The 27,547-nt window shown below is 35.1% G+C and overlaps 1 pseudogene; it reads right to left on the bottom strand.

Moving 5' to 3' along the window:
* Nucleotides 1-1,326: 1,326 nt before the first annotated feature.
* LOC125864042 (linoleate 13S-lipoxygenase 2-1, chloroplastic-like) lies at nucleotides 1,327-4,271 on the bottom strand (annotated as a pseudogene).
* Nucleotides 4,272-27,547: the final 23,276 nt, after the last annotated feature.

The following is a 27,547-nucleotide window of genomic DNA, read 5'->3' as shown; positions in this document are numbered from 1 at the left end:
CAAAATTACTCTGAGATGTCTAGTGCTTATTTTTTTTTTTTCTATATTTATCCTTGCGTTGAATTATTGGTTTACTTGACTCATTCATTTTCTTGATTTTTATTATCATGTTACAATACATTTTCACTTGTACCCAAAAAAGAATTATTTTTTACAAGTGACTACTTTTTTATTTTAATACCCTTCAATAATTAGTCTTTACTCGGTCTGACTTCAGCATGATGTCATCACTCTTTTTCTATTTTATCTTTTTTATTTTATTTTTGTGAAAGACTCAACTTTTCTTTCATGTAAAAGGTTGTTTTCTTCCTTTTTTTTTTTTTTTTAATCTTTTTTAATAACATTCAAAATTAAATATAGTAATTAACTTTCTTTAGACTAATAAATGTAAGAAAATAAAATAATTAGAATACAACAAGAAATAAATAAAAAAAAATGCAAAATCACTAACTCATTTATTAAATCAAATTTAATAAAAAAAAATTTATATACTTTTTCTGCTTTTTAATTTTTTTCTCATTTATTTATTTATTTTTCCTTTTTCCACTTTTTCTCATCTATTGGTTCCTTTTATTTTTACATTTATTTTTATCATTCAATTTCTTTATTTCCTGTTCCTTTTCTTTTTTCTTTTCTCGATTATTTTTTATTATTTTATTATTTTTCTTCTTTTACCATTCATATTTTTGCTCAAATTTTAATATTTTTGTATTTTTCGCCACAATTTAATTTCATATATATTATTATGATATCATTGGATGTTGCTTCAATCGTTCAGTGAGACCTTCATGATAACATCATAATATATCTACATATTGTCATGGCATCATTGATGCATGCTTCAATGCTTCAATCTTTTAGTGGGACCTCCATGATACAATCACAATATATCTATATATTGACATGATATCATTATGGTTTGTATTCAGTTTGTAATTATACCATCACATTAATTATATATTGTCATGGTACTATTGATGTTTGCTTCAATCATTCAATAATAGGATGGTATCATTGACTGATGATCAATTTTTCAAGAGATGAAATCATAATTTTTCAATGATACCATCACAATATATCATATAATGACATGGTATCATTAAAAATTATTTCATATAATCAGTAACAATTTTCATATCATTTATGATACCGTCATAGCATATAAATACACTGTTATGATAGCACTAAGGTTTCCTTCATTACTTTATTCACAAAATTACTCATGCATTAATGATATCATGACGGTATCATATACTGCTATGATATCATTAAGGATTCCTACATGCATTCATGTGCAACCAACTAGTCCTCAATGATATCAACAAATTATATATAAGGCATAACTCCAGCTCCATTTCTATTCTTGAAATTACTATCAGCATTTGTAGCATCAATAATCCCTTCAAGCTCCTTCAATTTTCCCAAAAATACGTCAAACACCGCGTTAATTACGGGTTCATCAAAGGTTCAATATTTGTACCAACATACTTTTCATCTGGAGAATGATTTGATAAAACATCCAAAACTGCTATCATTGTTGTTGCTTGAAGTTGTAATGGGAAGCATTTTAATAATGCCTCCTCAGGTTTGTTCAAGAAATCCTCCCATTTTTCATCTGTTGGATCCTCAGTTGGCATTTTTGACCTAGCAATTGTTGGCCTATTTGGAAAGTAGCCTACACATTCAATAGAGTGTAAGTACAATCAATCGTCTATTAGAAACAATCTTTCTACTCTACAAACGTAGACATAAGATCTGCATACATGCATCATACACTCCTCAAACCCCACCTGTGGTATTATACTGGATATTTTATATAATTTTACTTATATATACACACTAAAGAGTACGTAGCCTAGTGTACGAAGCATCCTACATTAATTCACATATGATTCCGGAATGACGCACCCAAAGTTGAGTATAATATATGCAACATACTCTAGAAAACTCGTAACAATTTTACCGTTGTTCCAAGACCTATATGTCCTTCATTTAACTTATATGCAAAAAAAACAAATTATGTATCTCGAAATTTCCAAAAATGTTGTTGCATCCATGTTTGATTCTCCAAAAATTCACTATTTTTGAAATATCTGACACAGACTCGTCGATATTTTTAAAGAGTCTACACAACATAGACCTATCATTCATTTAACTTATATCCACAGACAACTTGTGTTACTCGAACTCTCTAAAAATATTGCTATGTCTAATTTTCTAACTATTCACTATTTTTGAAAAATCTTACACACACTAGTCGATATTTTTATAGAGCCTAAACAACATAACAGACAATATGGAAAAATAATGCAAAGAAGCAAATGAGAGTACCTGCATAGCTGTATTGGCCAAAGTTTACTGCTGCATGGTGGACAGAAGCTACCCAAATTATTGTTGTGACAATACTAATTAAGTCATTTGGGTTTTTTAACTCTGGCCACCATGGCTCATCTTTCTTGTCACCATGTCCAACATTTTTTATCTCTGACCACCAAGCTTGGAGTTCTTCATCAGATTCGATGAGATTTGTGTATGGATAATAATGATTGACATAATTTGTTACCCATTGTTTAAGTATGTCCCAAAGTATTAAACCATCATTAGCAGAAGGGTAATCTTCTATTGTTAGTTTCAATCCATGTGGTGCATTTGGATCTTCCTCTGCCAATCCCCTGTATATTTTGCACAAAAGAACTTGTTAGGGGAAGCAGGGGGACAAAGTCTGAGTCCTTTCGTTGAAAAGTAACATTGTATATGTAAATTCAAAAAAAATAAAAATTCTTTATAAATTGTAGATTTTAAATCTTCCCTTGGTGTATCATACTGTAATTCAATGGAAAATATTGTCTTATTGCAGTAGGTTAACAGTGAATAAATACAATACATTAGATGCTAACTAAGAAAATAAATTTAAGATTGATTCCTATGAATCTGTAGTGATTCCTATAAATATGCTACCTAAATATAGCTATGTATATTATTAGATTTAAGTCTATATACATTCTATAACACGTATCAATGTACAGAACAACATGTCTTGATTCAGATATGTGTGTTGGTATGGATGTGTGATAGTAGGTCAGTTACCATTTTTACTAAGTAACCAATTCAGGTTAATTGTGGAGATTTACTTGTAAATATCTCAATTAGCGAACATCAAAGGTTGTGTTGAGGTGGTAAGTACCCCTCTATATTTAACTAAAGATCTCTAGTTTAACCCATGTGAATGGCGTCCCCTTTAGTTGGGAGCGCTTAACCTCCAAAATGGGACTTTCTCTACAAACTCGGACTAGATGGATCCATAGAGGGTACCAGACACTAGATGGAAAATAAAAAAAATAGAAGATTAATGACCACCGAAGATTACAGTGGGTGGTAAGTATCCATTCATCCTTAACAAAAGGTTTCGAGTTCGTTCCCTATGAATAGCATCGCATTACTTGGAAGTGTTTCACCCCAAAATGAGATTTTACGACAAAGATTCGAATTAATCAAATGCATTCAAGCTCGGACACCGGGTGAAAAACCAAAAAGAAGAAGAGAGAATGAGTGACCTCCAAAGTTTGTGGTAGACTAGTAAGAAAATATCTGTTTATTTTTAACCACAGGTGTCGAGTTTGACCCCTGTGAATCGAGTCACCTTTGGCTGGGTGCGCTTTACTCATAAAGTAGAGCTTTATGGAGTGAATTCAGATTAGTTGGATATCAAAACAAATACCGTACACCAAATCAAAGATAGAAGATTAGTAAATTAGTACCTACTAATAAGGTCCCCAAGGAGTGATTATCTATCAAACCTCCATTCAAGATCATAGGCAATAGAACTCAACTCCATTGAATACTTGCCAGGGGAAAATACACTCTCAACAACACCATTAGCATTAATAAGTGTTTCTCTACCTGTACCATTTATCTCCATTGTATATCTAAAATGAGGAAACAATAATCTGTATATTGGATGCATTGCACTTAGTTGCCTATTAGATGCTATAATGTATGGCTCTGTACAACAATGAGTTCTTAGCCTGCAAAATTTTGAAGAAATATTGGATTGGGTATCATGTGTCGACACACTAACAGTTTGGGTGTGGGTTCCATGAGAGGACCACTGTTATTATATATTCATATCTAATTGTCGTTGATATTCAAAACTGTATGTTGCTCTCAAAATGATAATTGATCTGTGTATTATGTATATGTGCATTTATAATGTTGTAATTGTTTGCCTATGTCTCGCTTACTAGGGTGGCCGCGTGATCCTACCAGTACATTGTGGTTGTGTACTAATACTGCACTTACTCATTCTTTTCTTAGTACAGGGCATCTTCAGGCGGCTACTGATAGACCTCAGCTAGGAGATCATTGATCGAAGACCGAATTCAAGGGTAAGCCAGCTCTTCCAGGCCACCATGAATCCTTCCTTTTTTAGTCCACTCTTTTTGGACTAAGACTGTTTTAGTTAAACTTTGCTTATGTTAGTTTAGGGGTCACATTCCTCTTTTTAGACTTGTTGAATTTAGAGTTTTGGTACAATGACTTTCAGATTCTAGGAATTGTTTTCCGTAATAGTTTGTTTAGTTGTTTTGTTAAATATTTGGAGTTTATGGGGACTCCATATTTCATTACTCATTTAAACCTGCTTCCGTATCTTTAAATGTTCTAGTTTTCGTTAAGTTGCTAAGTTGAGTTGTAATAATGGTTCTCCCACCGGAAGGTCAGTGTGGGTGCCAATCACAACGGTCTGGGTCATGACAAAGTTGGTATCAGAGCCCTAGATTCGTTGATCTCATTGTACCAAAATGAGTCTAGTAGAGTCTTAGGGAACAGTATGGAGACGTCTGTACTTTTCTTTGAGAGGCTATAAGACTGTAGGAAATCTCTCTATCTTCTTCTCCTTTCGTGCTATGACTTGATTTCAATTGGTATCTAGTGATCCAAATTGGTATCTAATCTTTTTCACTCTTCTGTTCGCAGATGGTTAACACGCGATACAATGGAGTCAGGCCCGCAGCTCCCGTCAATGAGGCCACTAAGGAACCCGCAGCAAGAGACCATGGTCGAGGCAGGGTAGAGATCGAGAAAGGTAGCACCCGCCAGGAGTGGAGCCCCAGTTGAAAATTCTCCTAGGGAAGAGGCCCCTCCTGTGCCCCAAGAAGAGGTACAAGAGAATGTGGAAATCGAAAACGAGGACGATGTTTGACCAAATGTGGAGGTAGAGGCTTAGACTACAAGTATTCCTCCCTTAGACCTAGTGTTAGCTCAGCAGATCATGAGTTTTCTGAAGGGGTTGGTCGGCCCTGGATTCCTTTCCATAGTGCAAGTGACTTAACCTCCCGTCAATCCCCAGATTTCTGTTATGGTTCCCAAGGTAGGTGGAGCAGTAGGCACTATTGCCTTTTTCTGTCCCCCTATTAGGTTATGTGATGACTGGCAATGAGAATGAGATGTTGACTAAGTTTTTGAAGTTGAAGCCGCACGTGTTCCATGGTTCTGAGAATGAGGACGACTGTGAGTTTATTTTGGATTGTTATGAGAGGCTTCATAAATTGGGTATTGCACATCATAATGGAGTGGAGTTTATGACCTTCCAGCTTCAGGGTGAGTCTAAGCAGTAGTGGAGTGCCTATGTGGAATGTAGATTGTTAGTCTTGCCCCCACTCGCTTCGACACAGTTCCATGTTTTCTTTCTAGAAAAGTATGTGTCCCGAACTTTAAGGGATTGCAAAAAGGATGAGTTTATGGCTTTGGTGCAGGGTGGTATGTCTGTGGCTGCTTATGAGGCTAAGTTCTATGTTTTGTCTAGATATGCTACACAATTAGTGACTACTGAGGAGGAGAGGATTCATCTATTCGTCAACGGACTGAACCCCGAACTACAAGTATTGTCTGTTCACATGACCTCTGCAGGGAAAAGTTTTAATGAGGTGACAAATTTTGTGAAGAAAGTGGAAGGAGTTTGACGTGATGGGCAACTAAAGGCCTTGGTTAAGAAACCCAAGAGCACAGGTAACTTCCATGGTTCCTACTCCAGAGGTTCAGGTAGGCCGACACTTGCACCCCGGCTAATTCAATCAGCCTTGCCCCTTCCATAGGTAGTTACTCGGGAACTCCAAAACAAAAATTTACTCAGGATAGCTAGGGAGCCACACCTTTGGCGGAAAGCATGCTGTCTTTTGACTGCACTTGTTATAATTATAGAGAACATGGGCATATAAGGAGATATTGTCCCCACCCACATATGTTTTACCCTGCGCAACAGCAGACTAGAGCAGTTGTACCTGCGGGCAACCATAATAATGGCAGATGACATATACAAGGTGGTCGAGGAGGGAATCAGCGAGGTCGTGGAGGCTGGGGAAGTGGTAATGCTGGTAGAGGAGTAGTGCAACCAGACAAGAAGGTTGTCTGTCAAGATGACATGGCTCAGTCTTATGCCTTTCCAAACAAGAGCGAGACAGAGTCTTCTAACGCAGTGATCACATGTACTATTCTTACTTGTGACCGGATGACTACTATTTTATTTGATCTGGGTTCTACTTATACCTATGTGTCAGTTAGTTTGCCTTGGGATTTTATGCGGTTTATGATGTACTTGATGCCCCCATCCATGTTTTTACCCTAGTTGGAGAGTCTGTCATAGTCACCTATGTATATCTTGCAGTCTGTCATAGTCACCTATGTATATCTTGCTTATCCTATTATGTTTATGGGTTTTCAGACTTGGGTTGATTTGGTTATTTTGGATATGACTGACTTTGATATAATCTTAGGCATGACTTGATTGTCTCCCTATTATGTTGTGTTAAATTGTAATACTAAGTTTGTGACTCTAGAGATCCTAGGTAGGGAAAAGTTAGAGTGGGAAAGGGTGTACAAGCCTAAACCAGTTAAGGTCATATCTTTCATTCGGGCTAGGAAACTGGTGGGGCAGGGGTGTTTGGCATATTTGTCTCATATTCGAGATGTTGAGACCAAGTCTCCCTCCATTGAGTCAATTTTTGCAGTGTTTGAGTTTAGGGAAGTGTTTCCTACCAATTTGTTTGGTATGCCTCCAAATAGAGATATAGATTTCTGCATTGACTTGGAATTGGGCACTCGCCCCATCTCCATCCCTCCTTACTGCATGGCTTCGGTAGAATTGAGGGAGCTTAAAGCTCAAATCGAAGAGGTTTTTGATAAAGGTTTCATCCGTACTAGTGCCTTCTCGTGGGGTGCTCCGGTCTTGTTTGTTACAAAAAAAGATGGTAGTATGAGGATGTTCATAGACTATCGATAGTTGAATAGGGCCACCATTCGAAATAAGTATCCGTTGCCTATGATCTCTTTGACCAATTACAAGGTGCGTCAATTTTCTATAAAATTGATCTTAGGTCTACTTACCATCAGTTAAAATTTAGGCCTGAGGATGTACCAAAAATGGTATTTAGGACCCGCTATGGGCACTACGAGTTTCTAGTGATGTCGTTTAGGTTGACAAATGCACCTGCAACTTTCATGAGTTTGATGAATGGTGTGTTCATACCATTTCTAGATTCTTTTGTTATTGTCTTTATTGATGGCATTTTAGTTTATTCAAAAAGTGAGGAAGAGCATGCTGACCATCTTCGTAGAGTTTTGGGTGTCCTTGGGAGACAAAAGTTATATGCTAAATTTTCCAAGTCTAAGTTCTGGTTGACTTCAGTTGCCTTTTTGAGGCATGTAGTTTCAAAGGAAGGGGTAATGGTAGATCCCCAAAAGATCAAAAAGTCAAGAACTGCGTCCGGCCTAGCTTTGTGACTGAAGTTAAGAGTTTTGTAGGGCTCGCCAGCTACTATCGACAATTTGTTAAAAAAATTTCTTCTATCGCCACTCATCTGACAAGGCTGACAAAAAAGAAGTGCCTTTCGAATGGACCGAAAAATGTGAAGAGAGTTTTCAAAAGCTCAAGACTCTTCTGACCACAGAACCTATCCTAGCACTATCGGTGGAAGGTAAATATTTTATTGTTTATTGTAATGCTTCACATTTGGGTTTGGGTACTGTATTGATGCAAGATAAGAATGTCATAGCTTATGAATCGCGGCAGCTGAAGGTGCATGAAAGGAACTACCCGATGCATGATTTGGTGTTGGCAGCGGTAGTGTTTGCCTTTAAGATCTAGCGACATTATCTTTATTGTGTCAAGTGTGAGGTGTTTACTGACCATCGTAGTCTGCAACATGTATCCACTCAAAAGGACCTAAATCTGAGACAATAAAGGTGGATGGAGTTACTTAAGGATTATGATATCACTATCCAGTATCATCCGGGTAAGGCTAACGTGGTGGAAGATGCATTAAGCCGGAAGGCGGTGAGTATGGTTAGTCTAGCTTGCTTAGGTGTGTCCAAGCGACCTTTGGCCAATGAGATTCAAACCTTGGAGTCTAAGTTAATGTAGTTGGGCATCTCAGAGAAAGGTAGGGTGTTAGCTAGCATTGAAGTTAGACCCACGTTCATTGAGGAGATTAAGGCCAAACAGTTTGAGTATGAAAATTTGAATGAGCTCAGAAAGAAGACAGTGTTTGGCAAGGCACAAGATACGACTCTTGATAGGGGGTGTGCTAAGTTTTAAGGTAAGAATTATGTTCCCCGAGTGGATGAATTGATTCAGAAGATGTTAACAAAATCTCATGGTTTGCGGTATTCCATTCATTTGTGTGAGTTCTCCTATAATAACAATTACCAATCCAACATTGACATGGCATCGTTCGAGGTACTTTATGGGAGGGGATGTAAATCACCCATAGGGTGGTTTGAGGCTGGAGATGTGAGACCTTTGGGGGTTGATTTGGTGAAAGATGTGCTGGATAAGGTGAGAAACATCCAAGCTAAGCTTCTTGCAACCCAAAGTCAACAGAAAAAGTTTACAGACCGTAAGGAAAGAGACATGACATTTTAGACTAGTGAGTAAGTTCTTCTTAAAAGCGTCACCTATAAAAGGGGTGATGCGATTTGGAAAGAAGGGCAAGCTTAGTCCTCCATACATTGGACCATTTGAGTTCCTTGACTGTATAGGGCTAGTGGCTTATAGGTTGGCCTTACCTCTTAGCTTATATGGAGTTCATCTAGAGTTTCATGTGTTCATGTTGAAGAAGTATCATGGGGATTGGATTACATCATAAAATGGGACTCACTTTTGTTGGACATAGAAAATCAGTATGAGGAGGAATCGGTTGTAATTCTTGATTGTGATGGCCGGAAGCTGAGGACCAAAGAGATAAAGTCCGTGAAAGTTCAATGGAAGCATCATTCAGTTGAGAAAGCTACTTGGAAAACCGAGAAGGACATGTGAGATAAATATCCCCAGTTATTCGACGTTATGGAAAAGCCAATGGGGAAAGTAATTGGGCCAAAAAACTTTTGAGTAGTGACTTGGAAATTTCTAGCCTAGGCTAGACTTGGACGAAATCTGAGTCATGTGAGGTCTAGGGAAATCTGGTAATGAATGGGGGATTTAATTATGATATTTATCACATGAGTGGATAACCAAGACGTTAAGGAGCCTTTACGGCTTTACGAAATCGAATTCGGACAAGTAGATCTCCCGAAACTGAATTTGGCGTGAAAGGGTAGTTTTAGAATGGCTTGTTTTGAAAGTGAGTTGTAAAATAGGAGATTGGGACTCAAATTCTGAGCTTCTGTCTCTGCACAAGCTGACGGGGCAGGATTATTCCCGCCAGGGCGGGGCCGCTGGGGCAGGTTAGGTCTCGCTGTGGAGGGATAGTCACGACTTATGTCGGGGAAAAACCCCAAAATCGTTATTTTCTGCAAACCTTCGTTCTTGAGAGCTAAGAGATTACCCAAGGCTATTTCTTGACAGATTTCCATGACTTTTAGCGAAAAGGTAAGGTTATTACTCCCCTAATCCATTTTTCGATCCGTAGAACTTGGATTCTTAGGTAATTATCATTGGGAAAGGGTTTTGGCCTGATATTGATGGTGGAAAATGCCCTAATTAAACGTTAGAATCTGGGTTTGGTCTTGGGATAATAATTGTGTTATTTTCCGGGTAATTTAGACCTTATTTATTGATCCTTGCGTAAATTACTTGTTTATAGACCAAGATCAAGCAGAAAGAATTCGAAAAGGGAAGACTCAAGTGTCTTAGGAGGATTCAAGCTTGGTGTCGAGGTAGGTGATGGTTTGATTTCTTGTTTGTGTGATATATGCTGGTTAATTGCTTTGTATGCATGCATGCATGAGAATAAAGAATGTAAACCGAATCTAATGAAAATGAGTATATATATATATATATGAATAATTACATGCAATGAATCCATTACTTGATTATATGACTATGAACATTGTTCATTATGGGTGTGATTGTGATTGTGATTGTGGTTGTGCTAACTGGATCGGGTATCACGTTCTGAAACATATATTGGATCGGGTGTCACATTTCGACACATTTATATTGAATCAGATGTCATGTTCTGACACACTAAGAGTTTGGGTGTGGGTCCATTATAGGACCACTGTGATTATATAGTCATGTCTAATTGTCGATGATATGGGGAATTGTATGTTGCTCTCGAAATGATAATTGATTTGTGCATTATGTATGCGTGTGTTTACGGTGTTGTAATTGCTTGCCTATGTTTCGCTTACTGGGGTGGTTGCGTGATCCTACCAGTACAGTGTAGTTATGTACTGATACTGCACTTACTCGTTTTTGTTGAGTACATGGCATCTTCAGGCGGCTACTGATAGACTTCAATTGATCAAAGACCGGATTCAAGGGTGAGCCAGCTCTTCTAGGCTGCCATGGATCCTTCCTTTTTTATTCCACTCTTTTTGGATTCAGAATGTTTTAGTTAGAGTTTGCTTATGTTAGTTTAGGGGTTGCACCCCTTTTTCTTAGACTTGTTGAATTTAGAGTTTTAGTACAATGACTTTCAGGTTTCAGGAGTTATTTTCCGCAATAGTTTGTTTAGTTGTTTTATTAAATCTTTGGAGTTTATGGGGACTCCATATTTCATTACTCATTTAAACCTTCTTCTGTATCTTTAAATGTTCTAGTTTTCGTTAAGTTGATTGGTTTGGTTGTAGTAATGGTTCTCCCACTGGAGGGTTAGTGTGGGTATCAATCACGACGATCTGGGTCGTGACAATTATACTTTTTTTTTATAATAGCGTATCACTATAATAGTAAAAAAGTATGTTTTTTTTGCAAATAATTTAATTTTGAATTAATGCTATACAAGTATCATAGAATTAATGTTTCACAAGTTCAATTTCTTTTCTTAAACTTAATATTCGATAAAATTGTATATTATTTGTTTTTTGTTCAAACAACTCGTTGTGGAAAATAAGTTTGTTTTTATATATTAATAAGTTTTAAATAAGTAATCATATGTTTTATGTCACAAATATATCTAGCTTTAAATAAAATAGCATTTCTCGTCAACTTCGAAACTAGCTAGCTCCCCAAGGGAGGAAAGGAGCAAATAAGACTACTTGTTTTTTTTTTTTTTTAAATGATAAAAATGATTTTTTTGATTATTTTTAAATTGTTGAATCTCGTTAATATTATCTTTTTTTAGTAAAGTAATAAAGAAGATCCAAAAATTCTAAAATTTTTCTTTAATCTTCGAAAATTTTTTTCATTTCGCCACTAAAAATACTTTTCCTCCTAAGTTGCACTCGCTTTTGCTCCCTCCTTGCCTTCAAGAGGGGGAATGGAGCAAATAAAGTAACGGTTTCACCGGAGGCGAATGGAATTCATTTCACCAAAATCAATAAAAATTGCTATAATTTTAACAAATATTAAAGTTTTGAATGCAAAATTTCACAAGTACAGTAAATTACGAGAACCATAAAAGTTAGAAATCATCAAGTATAAACTTTGGTTTCAACTCTGACTCATTGACATATCCACGTAGAGTTAAGGATCATGATCAATTTAACATCCTTCACTAAAATATTGTAACAAATCTATTACACATATATATAAGTCGGAGATTAATTACTTTACATTTTCTTTTTACTAATTTATATGGCATAGTTAAACATCTAAACTCTGTTCTTGAATTCGTACATATAGAAGCTTTAAGTTTCTTTGAAATAAAAATTTGTCTATTTCAAACACTACGGTAAAAAATATTATAACTCATAACAATTTATAATAACTTAAAATATCTAAAAGACACATAAGGGAATTACGATCAAATAAAAATTTGACAGACTCTCGAAACTCTAGCTATGTCACATATATTAAGATTAGGATGAAAGAAGTATATGTTAAACTCTGAACATTCTTAAAGAAATTTCTCATTTCGCCAGCACTGCCCTGAATACTCTAACCAACACACATTAAAACTTAAATAAAGAGAGAACAAACTTTTATTTACGAAAGAAATATAAATTTATGAGTGAATCATGAATACTTACTAGGATCAAGCTCAGCAGCAACAATAGACAAAAAAAGTGATCTACCAAATAAATCACCAATATCATCAAGTCCTCTTGTTAAACTTAAATTAGTTCCTCCAACTGTTCTTTGGACAATCACAATTGCTTTACCACTTGTTGATTTTTCAATATTAGAACTTTGCACATATGTGGAATTTTCAGTAGAACTTACCACAGCCTTGGTGCTAAAATTCTTCTCTTTTTTTAACTCTAAGATTTTTATTATTAAAAATATTTATGGGAAAGGAGGCTAAGCATAATGCTTTAGTATTCCAATATGGAATTAGGGTTTTTGTGGATTGTGATGATTGTTGAAGTTGAGGTTTCAACATTTAAAAAAATAATTGTTTTGTTTGATATATGGTTTGATTTATATTATGATTCTCTAAGGAGTTCTCTTTATATAGATGATGGAGTTTTGCTTAGGGAACTTTGGTTTTTTTGTTGTGTGTCTTTGGCTTGTAATTCTCTTGCATGGATATGAAAATAGGTTTATAGATATGGTTGTTAAATATGCGGATTAGATTGCATTTTGATTAGTCAAATTTATGACTTCAATTAAAAATATTTGAAATTGGACTTGATCACAGATTATACCATATACTTTAGACAAATATATACGTACATACAAAAATATCTGAAGTTAAACACAATATTTGTAAACTTTGATTGTAATTCTGAAGTTGATCTTGATCACAGATTATACCATATACTTTAGATCAATATATACGTACATACAAAAATATCTGAAGTTAAACACAAATATATGTAAACACAATATTTGTAAACACAATGTCTTTGGTTTGTAGTTCTCTTGCATGGATATAAAAATAGGTGGATGAAATTGAATTTTGAATAGTCAAATTTATAACTTCAATTAAAAATATTTGAAGTATGTCTTGACAGATTATATCATATACTTTAGACCAATATATATGTACATATAAAAATAACTAAAGTTAAACACAAATTTTCAACTTCAGTCAAATACATTTGAAGTTGTTTCTAAAGTAGTTAAACCTCACAAGAAGATACATGTTAAATTTTAGCTACTCAAAATAGACTAAGTTAAACGTGAAAAGATAAGTAATGAGTCATAATCCAATTGGTTAAAACAAAAATAAAGAAACTTCTAACAAAAACATATCATGCAAAAACCTTAAAGTTTTCTAAAACTTACTGGTCCAATTTCAAGAATATACGATATCGAAAAGTATAACATTTGGATAAATAAACAAAACAAATTATCAAAAACAACACATGGTGGTGTCACACTAGCTACAAATCTACCCCACCACTAGACTAATAAGATTTTACTCGCCTAGTTTCAATTTTTTTGTCTTATTCCCTACAAATCTACCCCACCACTAGACTAATAAGATTTTACTCGCCCAGTTTCAATTTTTTTGTCTTATTTTTCTTTTTTACATGTTATTAAAAAATATTTTATTTTTCTGTTTTGACAACTTTTCAAATATAGTTTTTCACATAACATTTTATATCAGAAGATTAAAAAATATTTTAGTATATCCTAGATATTTTTAATTTAAGACCAGAAAATTGAAACGTCTTCTCTATTTTCTTTAACTCCATATCCAGTTAAATTAAGGACAAAAAACTTAAGTAGACAACTTAAGTACCTAAATTACTACTATATAGCAATAGTTTTTATTTCCACTTATATAGCAATAGTTTTTTAAAAAAACTAGAATTTATAGTTTAAAAAAAACCTAGAAATAGTCAGCCACGCTTATCTCATATTTCTTGATTTTCTCCAATTATTTTACCTTCCACGATTTACTCAGATTTGTTATACATTCTCTCTCATGAAGAAAGGTTTTTAACAAAAATAAAATTCTTTTTCTACTCATTCTGATCGATTGTTGAAACATGGATACCAAGAATTTTTGAATTCTAATTCAACACAACGAACGATGGGATGCATCAAGTATTTGAACAAATAATGATTGAATTGGAGTTTTTTACGCGGTTATTTTAATATATTTGTGATTTTTTTCGTATGATAGTTTTTCTTACAATCAATATTAGGTCGTTTTGGTATTTATTCGTTGGTTTAAATTGTATGTTTTTGTGGTTAGGTATAAAATTCATATGCTTTGGTAAATGATCTGGTGCAACGATTGACTGGTTTCAATTCTTGAATAAACAATAAATATTATTAATCGTTTTTGGTAGATTATTAGGTTCAATTATGTAGTATGTTTTTATAAACACCATTATTCATCATTTATTTTTGGTGTGAGTGATATAAACGTCAAATTCCTTGAATATTATTTTGGTAAAAGACTAGGTGTAATTGATAGTGTATTTGGTGTAGGTGATTTGATGTAATTGATAGTGTATATTGATTGTTAATAAACACAAAAAATTGGGATAGTTTTTTGGGTTTATGTTCTGATGTAATTGTATATTTTATAACGTATTTAAACACCAACTAACGTGATATTTTTTTGGTTCATCTATTGGGGTAGTAGATAGTGTATTTTCTGATGTAATTGATATATTTAGGTCGTATATAAACACCAACTTTCATGGTAGTTTTTTGGTTCATTTATTGGTGTATTTTTGATGTATATTTTGGTATAGTTGATATATTTAGGTAGTATATAGGCACCAATTTTCATGGTAGTTTTTTGGTTCATCTATTGGTGTATTTATGATGTATATTATGATAAAATTGCTAATTTTAGGTCGTATATAAACACCAACTACCATGATAGTTTTTTGGTTCATCTATTTGTGTATATAGTGTATTTTCTGGTGTAATTGATATATTTAAGGTCATATAAATCACCATATAACATGGTAGTTTTTTGGTTCATCTATTGGTGTATTTGAGGCTTCTACATTGATTCAGAGAAAAAGGGCTCGAGTTGTAGCACTTCTATTCTTAATGGACAGCAGGCTACGCAAATGATAGCCTTTTTGCTAGGAATTTAGATAGTGTATTTTTTGGTGTAATTGATATATTTAGGTCTATATAAACATCAATTTTCATGGTATTTTTTTGGTTCATCTATTGGTGTATTTTATAGTGTATTTTGGGTTGTCCAAAATTATTTTGAACACAGGTAAGTACGTGGATTACAATATGAGATTTTTTGTAGTTATACAGTTGCTGCTATCAGATACAGAAACAAACACTGTGAAGATTATTGTTCAGCTTATCATAGTTCTAAGTCTTTTCAAGATACTTATGCAATCTCAATTGATCCAATGCCTTGCGAAAGCACTTGGTATATTCAATCACATATTATGAAAAAATAGTGTTACCATCAATTGCAAGAAAACAACAAGGCAAACCACCAAATAATAATCGTAAGAAGGAATTCAACGAAGGAAAATTCAAAAGCTGTAAAGTCACTTGTAGTAAATGTGGTACACCAGGGCATAACAAAAAAGACTTGCCCCAAATTTGCGCCTCAAAATTTTCATTGGTGTTTTTTTTTTTTGGTTTTGATTTGAAAAGGTATACATTTGAATTTTTTAGGTTTTTGTTGAAATTCAGATTTTTTTATCGAATGTTAATCACAATTTAATTCATATTTGGTTAATTAGCTAATTCATAATAAGGATCAATTTATAATAGTGGTGTAATTATTGTTGTAACATTGGTGATCGATTATTGCATGTTGATTTACTACATTATGATTTTTTTGGTGAAAATATGATATAACTGTTCAAATTTATTGGTGGTATATAATGGCTGAATTGTTTGTATTATATAATATTGAGGGATGCCTGGCCTTAAGATAAAAGATAAAAATGGTGAAAGCATTAAACTGGTGAGAAAGAAAAGAATGGTGAAAATGATGAATATGAACGGAATATAGAAAGACAACAATGGTTACAATTTCTCTCCAAATAAAACTACTTAAGGAATAATAAATGTTTAGAAAGAATAAATTGTTGGAAAAGTAAAAAGGTTTTACTTTGCATTCATTGAATTAAAAAGGAAGAAAACAAAATAATATCATTCAAAAGGCAGTAACGTGTGCAAACAAAAGTGTAATTTGGAGATAAATATGCCATATAATCCCAAAAATAGGAGAGAAGAAACTCAAATTTATATAATTAAATTAACATAAAAAATTAATTATTCTGCTAGGTATGCAATTTATAAACTATGTTTATAATTAAATAAAAGTATGTGCATATATTGTTAATTAAAGTCTTAAGTAGTATATTATTGTAATTGTTTCCTTAAATAAAATAGACAAACAAACTAATATGAAAAAAAGTATTTATTTATTGATTTTATATGCTTAAGAAATGCTAATTAACTTGTTAGCCCGTTAACATGTCCTCCTCCTAAACCCTAACCTACAATATAATAAAACGGCTAGAGTTAGCTATACAAGTATTTACATTGTCTAGAATATATAGGTTGTGGACAAAGAAAATTTATACAAATTAAGAGGACTTTTGATAATTCATGACTTGATTAATAAATTTAGTTTCAAGTTCGTAATTTCTTTATAAAAAATTAAATTTGATATAGAATTTTTGTTTCTGTGTGTGAATAGATTATTCGTATCATATGTGAGAATATTATATTAAAATCACATATATATCTCTACAACGTTTTTATATATAAGTACTTGTAATTACACATTATTACAAACTTTCAAATACACATAATCTTACAAAGATTCATTAGTACTTCAATATGACTCTACAATAGTAATAACTAGTTATTCTCTAATAATATAATCTCCTGCATGGTACAGTCAGTCTCTTCACATGCTGAACATGACTCTTTTTTTACCTGTAAAATTTCAAAATATAGATTTCTTTTTATAAAATATAAATTTATAAATCAAATATTTATTTTTTAAAAATTAAAATCACAATCGTGAAATTTAAATCCTATATCTTTTAGGTGAATTTTGAATTTGAAATCTTATATATATATATTTCTTATTAATTTTTACTTTTGTAGAATTAGCTGTCTGAGAGAGATGATGAAGCTGTTTTTCTTATGTTTAGAATTGCAATATGAAACTTCCAAAACTATGTTCAATTATGTCTATTTTAGACTTATCATAAACTTTATTTAGATATTTTAATTATGATAAATTTTAATTGAGTAATTGAATATATGATAAAATATTTTTATTACACTTTTAGCTCAATTCTTTTAAAAAAGTTTTTATGTGTGTTCTCAAATGTACCCATTAAATCAATAAATTAACCACTTAAAATATGTCTTCTTAATTATACGCATTAACATAAAAAAAACTATAAAACCACACACATATTTCAATTGAAAATGATATGTATAATTAAAGAAAGTGACGTATTTTATGTGGGGTTATAACTTATATATTTAAGAAATCTTTTTTATTTATTAAAATCCTCAATTACATGGACCTTCCAGAAATAGTAACCAGCCTATTTTTCAATGGACTTGTTTTTACACATGCTCTTTATATATATATATATATATTCACAGTATCATAGCATCATAACTTTTGATGTATATTGTAACCTCATAATTAACAAATTTTTAATAAGTTAATGATATTGAACAAATATTGTTTTTTTCTCGACCATTTCAAACTCAAGATTTTTTCTAGAGGATAGATATAATTTATAATGTTTTGATCTATTATAAAATAAGGAGTTTGAGATTCAAAAACGCATCTAAACAATTTTCATTGATTTGCTTAAGAGAAACCTTTACAGTGAATCAAAATATCTTCAATAACCCTAGAATTTCCTGATTGAATTTTTCAAAATGGCCACGGCTGCCGCCGGCCAGTTGACTAGTGCTGGTCCGGCGTTAGTCAGTTATGATTCGCAGTATTTCATTCATCCGGATGTGACCAAAATGTACCGAGATTTGAAAAGACTTTATTGGTGGTCTGGCATGAAGAAAGACATAGCTTAGTTTGTGGCTAAGTGTCAAAACTGTCAGCAGATAAAGTATGAGCACCAAAGGCCGACAGGTTTACTTCAACGAATGCCAATTCCGGAATGGAAGTGGGAAATAATAACTATGGATTTCGTGATTGGTCTTCCCAAGACCTTGGGAAAGTTTGACTACATTATATTTGGGTGGTGGTCGAAAGACTTACTAAGTCAACCCACTTCATTCCAGTCAGAGTAGACTATAATGTTCAGTAATTGACTAAGGTTTATGTGAAGGAGATAGTGAGGCTGCATGGAGGCCTCTTTCCAACATCTCGGACTGTGGTACGCAGTTCACATCATAGTTTTGGGGAATATTGCATGAGGAGTTGGGCACTCAACTCACATTCTATTTATTAAAATCCTCAATTACATGGACCTTCCAGAAATAGTAACCAGCCTATTTTTCAATGGACTTTTTTTACACATGCTCGTTATATTTATTTATTTTTATAAAAAAAATAGTATCATAGCATCATAACTTTTGATGTATATTGTAACGTCATAATTAACAATTTTTTAATAAGTTAATGATATTGAACAAATATTGTTTTTTTCTCGACCATTTCAAACTCAAGACTTTTTCCAAAGGATAGACATAATTTATAATGTTTTGAACTATTATAAAATAAGGAGTTTGAGATTCAAAAACGCATATAAACAATGTTCATTGATTGCTTAAGAGAAACCTTTACAGTGAATCAAAATAGCTTCAATAACCCTAGAATTTCTGCATATTTTTTTTCAAAATGGCCACGGTTGCCGCCAGCCAGTTGACTAGTGCTGGTCCGGCATTAGTCAATTATGGTTTGCAGTATTCCATTCATCCGGGTGTGACCAAAATGTACCGAGATTTGAAAAGACTTTATTGGTGGTTTGACATGAAGAAAGACATAACTTAGTTTGTGGCTAAGTGCCAAAACTGTCAGCAGGTAAAGTATGAGCACCAAAGGCCGGCAGGTTTGCTTTAACGAATGCCAATTCCGGAATGGAAGTGGGAAATAATAACTATGGATTTCGTGATTGGTCTTCCCAAGACCTTGGGAAAGTTTGACTCCGTTTGGGTGGTGGTCGAAAAACTTACTAAAGTCAGCCCACTTCATTCCAGTCAGAGTAGGCTATTCAAGTGTTAGAGGACATTGGGATAAGTTCCTACCTTTGTGTGAGTTCTCCTATAATAACAATTACCAATCCAGCATTGACATGGCGCCGTTCTAGACACTTTATGGGAGGGGATGTAGATCACCCATATGGTGGTTTGAGGCTGGAGATATGAAACCTTTGGGAGTTGATTTGTTGAAGGATGCTCAGAATAAGGTAAGAAACATCCAAGGTAAGCTTATAGCAGTCCAGAGTCGACATAAAAAGTATGCAGACCATAAGGTAAGGGACATGAAATTTCAAACTGGTGAGCAAGTTCTTCTAAAAGTGTCACCCATGAAAGGGGTAATGAGATTCGGCATGAAAGGCAAGCTTAGTCCTCGATACATCTGGCCATTTGAAATTCTTGACTGTGTAAGGACAATGGCTTATAGGTTGGATTTACCGCCTAGCCTATCTGGAGTACATCCAGTGTTTCATGTGTCCATGTTAAAGAAGTATCATATAGACGGAGATTACATTATAAAGTGGGACTCAGTTTTGTTAGTCAAGGACCTTCAGTTTGAGGAGGAATCAGTTGTAATTCTTGTTCGCGATGTTTGGAAGCTGAGGACCAAAGAGATAAAGTCTGTGAAAGTTCAACGGAAACATCGTTCGGTTGAGAAAGCTACGTGGGAAACCGATAAGGACATGCGGGACAAGTATCCTAGTTGCTCAACGATTCAGGTACTACTCTACTCTTGCCTTAGCCAGCTATTTCTCCTAGTTGATCACTCGGGGACGAGTGATGGGTAAATTTGTACCTATTGTAACGACCAGTTTTTGTTGTTATAGAAAAGACAATGGGGAAAGAATTTGAGCCAAAAAACTTCTAAATAGTTCCTTGGAAAATTCTAGCCTAGGCCAGACTCAAACAAAATCTGAGTGAGGTGAGGTGTAGGAAAATATGGTAATGAATGGAGGGTTTAATTGTGAATATGATCACATGAGTGAATAGCCAAGACGTTAAGGAGCGCGTATGACTTTACATAATCGAAGTTGGGTGAGTAAAACTCCTGAAACTGATCTTGGCGTGAAAGGGTAGTTTTAGAACGTCCTGATTTGTTAGTGTATTGTGAAATCGGAGCTTGGAACTCAAATTCCCAGCTTTTGTCTCCGTGCAAGTCGTCGGGGCAGGATAAATCCCGCTAAGGCGGAGCCGCTGTGGCGGGATGAGGTCCGCCGTGGCAGGCCAATCGCGAAATTAGTCGGGAAAAACCCTAAAATTGTTATTTTCTGCAAAACTTTGTTCTTGAGAGCTAAAGGACGACCCAGGGCAATTTCTTGACAGATTTCCACGACTTCTAGTGCTAAAGGTAAGGAAATTACTCCCCTAATCCATATTTCGATTTCTAGAACCTAGAATCTTTGGTAATTATCATTGGAGAAGGGTTTTGGCATGAAGTTAATGGTGGGGAAAAGCCCTAGTTGAACATTAGGATCATGGGTTTGGTCTTGGGTTAATAATTGTGTTATTATCAGGGTAAATTAGACCTTGTTTATTGATCCTTGTGTGAATTACTTGTTTATTGACCAAGAACAAGGTGAAAGACTTCGGAAAGGCAAGGCTCAATTGTCTTAGGGGTATTCAAGCTTGTTTTCGAGGTAGGTGATGGTTCGATTTCCTGTTTGCATGATATATGCTGGTTAATTGCTTCATTGTATGCATGTATGAATGTGAAAAGGGAAATGTGAATTGAATCTAATGAAATGATTATGTGCGAACAATTACATGCTATGAACCTATTACTTGATTGTATGACTATGAGTACTGTTCATTATGGGTGTGATTGTGACTGTGGTTGTGCTAACTGGATCGGGTGTCACGTTTCGACACATATATTGGATCGAGTGTTACGTTCTGACACATATATTAGACCAAGTGTCACGTTCTGACACATGTATATTGGATCGGATTTCACGTTTTGACACACTAACATTTGGGTGTGAGTTCCATGAGAGGACCACTTGTGATTATTACGTTCGTATCTAATTGGCATTGATATTGGGAAACTGCATGTTGTACCTTAAATGATAACTGAATTGTGCATTCTATATATGTATTTACTGTGTTGTAATTGCTTGTGTATATTGTGCCTACTGGAGTAGCGGTGTGATCCTATCATACACTGTGGTTTGTGTACTGATATTGCACTTACTCTTTCTTTGTTGAGTACAAGGCATCTTCAGGCGGCTACTGACAAACCTCAGTTAAGAGATCATTGGCCGAGACCAGATTCAAGGGTAAGCCAGTTCTTTGAGGCTGTCATGGATCCCTCCTAGTTTAGTCCAATCTTTTCGGACTCGTGCTATTTCTTCATTCAGACGTTTTGCTTACGCTTAGTTTCAATGTTGCACCCATTTTACTTAGGCTTGTTGATTGGTAGAGGTTTGGTACAATGACTTTAAGTTCTAGGGGTTGAATTTCCGCAATAGTTGTTGTTAGACCTTCGGAGTTTATGGAAACTCCGTATTTATTTAGTCATTTATACTTGCTTCTGCATCTTTACGTGCTTTAGTCTCTTGAAAATTGCTTAGTCGGGTTATAGTAATGGTTCTGCCACCGGAGGGTTAGTGTGGGTGTCAATCACGACGGTCTAGATCGTGACAAAGTTGGTATCAAAATTGTAGTTCTCTTGGATGGATATGAAAATAGGTGGATTAAATTGAATTTTGAATAGTCAAATTTATAACTTCATTTAAAAATATTCGAAGTATGTCTTGACAGATTATATCATATACTTTAGACCAATATATATGTACATACAAAAATATTTGAAGTTAAACACTAATTTTTAACTTCAGTCAAATACATCTGAAGTTGTTTCTAAAGTAATTAAACTTCACAAGAAGATATATGTTAAATTTTAGCCAGTCAAAACAGACTAAGTTAAACGTGAAAGATAAGTAATGAGTCCGTCACGACTCAAACCGTCGTGACTGGCACCCATACTAACCCTCCGGTGGGAGAACCATTAATACTAATTAGCTAACCCAAGAACTAAACAACTTAATCAAATACTAAACATTTAAAGATACAGAAGCAAGTCTAAATGCAAAATTAAAATAGAGTTCCATAAACTCCAAAAGTCTAACAATGACTAACAAAACATTGCGGAAATTATTCCCTAGAACCTGAAAGTCAATGAACCAAAACTCTAACAAGGAACCATAAGTTTAAAGAAAATAGATACCACCCAGTTAAACATGTGAATATCTAAAGTACTAATCTAAGTCCAAATAAGATGGACTGAGAAAAAGGAGAACTCATGGTAGCTTGGAAGAACTGGCTCACCCTTGAATTCGAATCGATCATTGGTCTTCTAAACAAGGTCTGTCAGTAGCTACATGAAGATGCCCTATACTCAACAAAAAAAAGAGCAAGTGCAGTATCAGTACACAACCACAGTGTACTGGTAGGATCACACGGCTATTCCAATAAGTAAAATATATACAACAGTTACAACATAGTAAACATGCATATATAGAATATAACACATATATGGATTATTAATCATGAACAACTTACAATTCCACATTCTCTTTAACAAGTGATCACGATAATTTAATGGTCCTCTCATGAAACCCATACCTAAACTGTTAGTGCATCGGAACGTGGTATCCGATCCAAGTCAGTGTGTCAGAACGTGACACCCGTTCCAATATGTATGTCGGTACGTTACATCTGATCCCAGTTAGTGTGTTGGAACGTAACACCCGATCCATTCAACAAACCACAATCACAACGTACATTCCCACAATCATACAATCAAGTATTGATTCATATCATACAATCATTCATTCATACTCATTTGCATTATGTGTGATTAATAGTGCAACATTGGTATACATATATACATTACAATGAAGCAATTGCTAGCATACATCATACAAAACAATAAATCAACTCACTTACCTCGAACAAATCTTGAACCCTTCTAAGAAACTTGATATACCCTTTCAGATTCTTTCCCGTTGTTCTTGGTCTACAAATAATCAATATAACGCGAGGATCAATAAACGAGGCCTAATTACCAAGATTACAATCACCACTATCAACCCTAGTCCAACCCCATGATCCTAATATGCAGCTAGGGCTTTTTTCCACCATCCAAACAGTTTCAAAACCATCCCCACAACAATAATTACCCATGAATTTACATTCTACTGATCAAAAAATGGATTTGGAGAGTAAAAGCCTTACCTTAGCTTCAAGAATGGTGAAAAACTGTCAAGAAGTCACCCTGGTTCGTCTCTTAACTCTTAAGAACGAAGTTTGTAGAATAATGACATTTTTGGGGTTTATTTCCGACTTAATTCGCGACTGGCCTGCTATGGCGTCCCCCATCCCGCCACAGCAGCCCCGCCCTGGCAGGAATAATCCTGCCCCGGTGGCTTACACGAAAGTAGTGAGTCGAATTAAGAGTTCTAACCTCCCATTTCACAACACACCTTCAACCCATGACAGTCAGAAACTACCCGTTCATATTAAGATCAATTTCGGGAGTTCTACTCGCCCAAATTCAATTTCGTAAATTCGTAAAAGCTCCTTTACATCTAGCTATCCATTTATGCAATCAAATTCATTATCAGATCTCTCATTTGTTACCAGATTTTCCTAGACCTCACTAACTCCAATTTCGTCCAAATCTAGATTAGGCTAGGAATTCTCAAGTTACTACGAAAAAAAATTTTGACCAAAAATTTTTCCCCAATGGCTTTTCTATAACGACGAGAACAGGTCGTTACAATATATACCAATTTACCCATAACTCGTCTCTGAGTGACAAACTTAGGAAAAATAGGCTAAAGTAAGTGTGGAGTAGTACCTGAATCGACGAACAACTGAGGATACTTGTCTCGCATGTCCTTCTTGATTTCCCAAGTAGCTTCCTCAACTAGACGATGCTTCCATTGAACTTTCACGGATTTAATCTCTTTGGTCCTCAGCTTTCGAACATCTCGATCAAGAATTGCAATCGGTTCCTCCTCATATTGGAGGTCTTTGTCTAAAAAAACTGAGTCCCACTTATGATGTAATTCTTGTCACCATGATATCTCTTCAACATGAATATATGAAATACTGGAAGAACTCCCAATAGATTAGGTGGTAAGGATAATCTATAAGCCGCTGGCCCTACACAGTTAAGAATCTCAAATGGTCCAATGTAGCTAGGACTAAGCTTGCCATTCTTACCGAATCCCCTCACCCCTTTCATAGGTGACACCATAAGAATCACATTCTCACCAGTCTAAAATGCTATGTCTCTTACCTTATGGCCTAAATACTTTTTATGTCTACTATGGGCTGCCAAAAGTTTAGCGTTAATACTCCTCACTTTATCTCGAGCATCCTTTACTAATTCAACCCCTAAAGGTTTCATGTCTCCAGTCTCAAACCACCCTATGGGTGATTTACATTCCTTCCCATAAAGTTCCTCGAATGGCATCATATTAATGCTGGAGTGGTAACTGTTATAATAGGAGAACTTACACAGAGGTAGGAACTTATCCCAATGTCCTCCAAAGTCAATCACACATTCCCTCAACATGTTCTCTAACACTTGGATAGTTATCTTCGACTGCCTGTCCGTTTGTGGATGAAAAGTTGTACTAAAAGTGAGTTGTGTAATTTTCTCCAAAAACTTGGGTGTGAATTGCATACCACGTACCGCGGTCTGAGATGATAGAAAGGGGCACCCCGTGCAGTCACTGTCTCTTTCACACAAACCTTAGCCAAATTGATGTGCATTATAGTCTATTCTGACTGGAATAAAATGGGATGACTTAGTCAATCTGTCACCACTACCCAGATAGAATCAAACTTGCCCAAATTCTTAGGAAGACCAACTACAAAATCCACACCTTTCATTTCCCACCTCCATTCCAAAATTGGAATTCTCTGAAGAAAACCTACAGGCCTTTGATGCTCATATTTTACTTGTTGGCAATTTTGACACTTGGCCACAAACTCCGCTATATCTTTCTTCATTCCCGGCCACCAATATAGTCGCTTTAAGTTTTGGTACATCTTGGTCACACCCGGATGAATGGAATACCGCGAACCATAGGATTATGTCAATAACTTCTGAATCAAGTCGCCCACTCTAGGAACACAAATCCTTCCTTTAAAGCTGAGCACTTCCCCACATCAAGAGTGGTCTCTTGTGCCTTGCCAGACGTTGTCTTCTTTCTAAGCTCATTCAAACTGTCATCCTCAAACTTTTTGGCATTGATCTCCTCAATGAACATGACACTTACTTCAATGCTAGCTAACACCCCACCTTGCTCTGAGATGCCCAATTGCATGAACTTAGACTCAAAGGTTTGAATTTCCTTAGCCAAAGGTCGCTTGGATACACTAAAGCAAGCTAAACTACCTATACTCACCGCCTTCAGACTTAGTGCATCTGCCACCCGGATGATATTGGATGGTCACATCATAATCCTTGAGTAACTCCATCCACCTTTGTTGTCTCAAATTCAGATCATTTTGAGTGAACACATGTTTTAGACTACGATGATCAGTAAACACCTCACACTTGACACTATAGAGGTAATGCCGCCAGATCTTAAGGGCAAACACTGCCGCTGCTAACTCTAAATCATGTGTTGGGTAATTCCTCTCATGCACCTTTAACTGTCGCGATGCATAAACTATAACATTCTTATCCTGTATTAACACAACACCCAAACCTGAATGTGAAACATCACAATAAACAATAAAATCTTTACCTTCCACCGGTAGTGCTAGAATAGTTGTTGTGGTCAATAGGGTCTTGAACTTTTGAAATCTCTCCTCACATTTTTCGATCCATTCGAAAGGTACCTCATTTTTTGTCAACCTTGTTAGATACGTGGCAATAGAAGCAAAGTTCTTCACAAATCAACGATAGTAGCTAGCGAGCCCCACAAAACTCCTGACGTCAGTCATAGAGCTAGGCCGAACCCAATTCTTAACCGCTTCAATCTTTTGGGGATCTACTATTACCCTTTCCATTGAAACCACATGCCGCAAAAAAACAACCAAAGTCAACCAAAATTCACACTTACCGCTGAGGTGGGATGGGGTCAGCCATGGCGGGCCAATCGCGAAATAAGTCGGGGAAAACCCCAAAATCGTTATTTTATGCAAAACTTCATTCTTGAGAGCTAAGGGACGACCCAGAACAGTTTCTTGATAGATTTCCACGACTTCTAGTGCTAAAGGTAAGGAAATTACTCCTCTAATCTGTATTTCAATTTCTAGAACCTAGAATCTTGGATAATTATCGTTAGGGGAGGGTTTTGGCTTGAAGTTAATAGTGGGAAAAAGCCCTAGTTGAACATTAGGATCATGAGTTTGGTCTTGGGTTAATAATTGTGTTATTATCCAAATCAATTAGACCTTTTTTATTGATCCTTGCGTGAATTATTTTTTTATATACCAAGAACAAGCTGAAAGACTTCGGAAAAGGAAGGCTCAAGTATCTTATGGTATTCAGGCTTAGTTTCGAGGTAGGTGATGGTTTGATTTCCTGTTTGCATGATATATGTCGGTTAATTATTTAATTGTATGCATCCATGTATGTGAATAGGGCAATGTGAATCCAATCTAGTCAAATGATTATGTGCGAACAATTACATGTCATTAACATATTACTTGATTGACTATGAGTACTGTTCATTATGGGTGTGATTGTGACTGTGGTTGTGCTGACTGGATTGGGTGTCACGTTTCGACTCATATATTGGATCTAGTGTCACGTTTCAACACATATATTGGACTGGGTGTTACGTTTCGATACGTGTATATTAGATTCGGTGTAACATTCCGACACACTAACAGTTTGGGTGTGGGTTCCATGAGAGAACCACTTGTGATTATTACGTATCTAATTGTCACTGATATTGGGAAAATGTATGTTGTACCTAAAATGATACTCCCTTTGTCTCATTTGAAGTAGTTTGACTCGGCACGGAGTTTAAGAAAAGAAGGAAGACTTTTAAAACTTGTGGTCCAAAATGAATGATAGAAATCTGTGTGGCTGTAAATAATTTCATT

This window comes from Solanum stenotomum, chromosome 5 (genome assembly GCF_019186545.1).
Source record: "Solanum stenotomum isolate F172 chromosome 5, ASM1918654v1, whole genome shotgun sequence".
Classification (NCBI taxonomy): Eukaryota; Viridiplantae; Streptophyta; class Magnoliopsida; order Solanales; family Solanaceae; genus Solanum; species Solanum stenotomum.
This window is presented reverse-complemented; position numbering and strand designations above follow the sequence as displayed.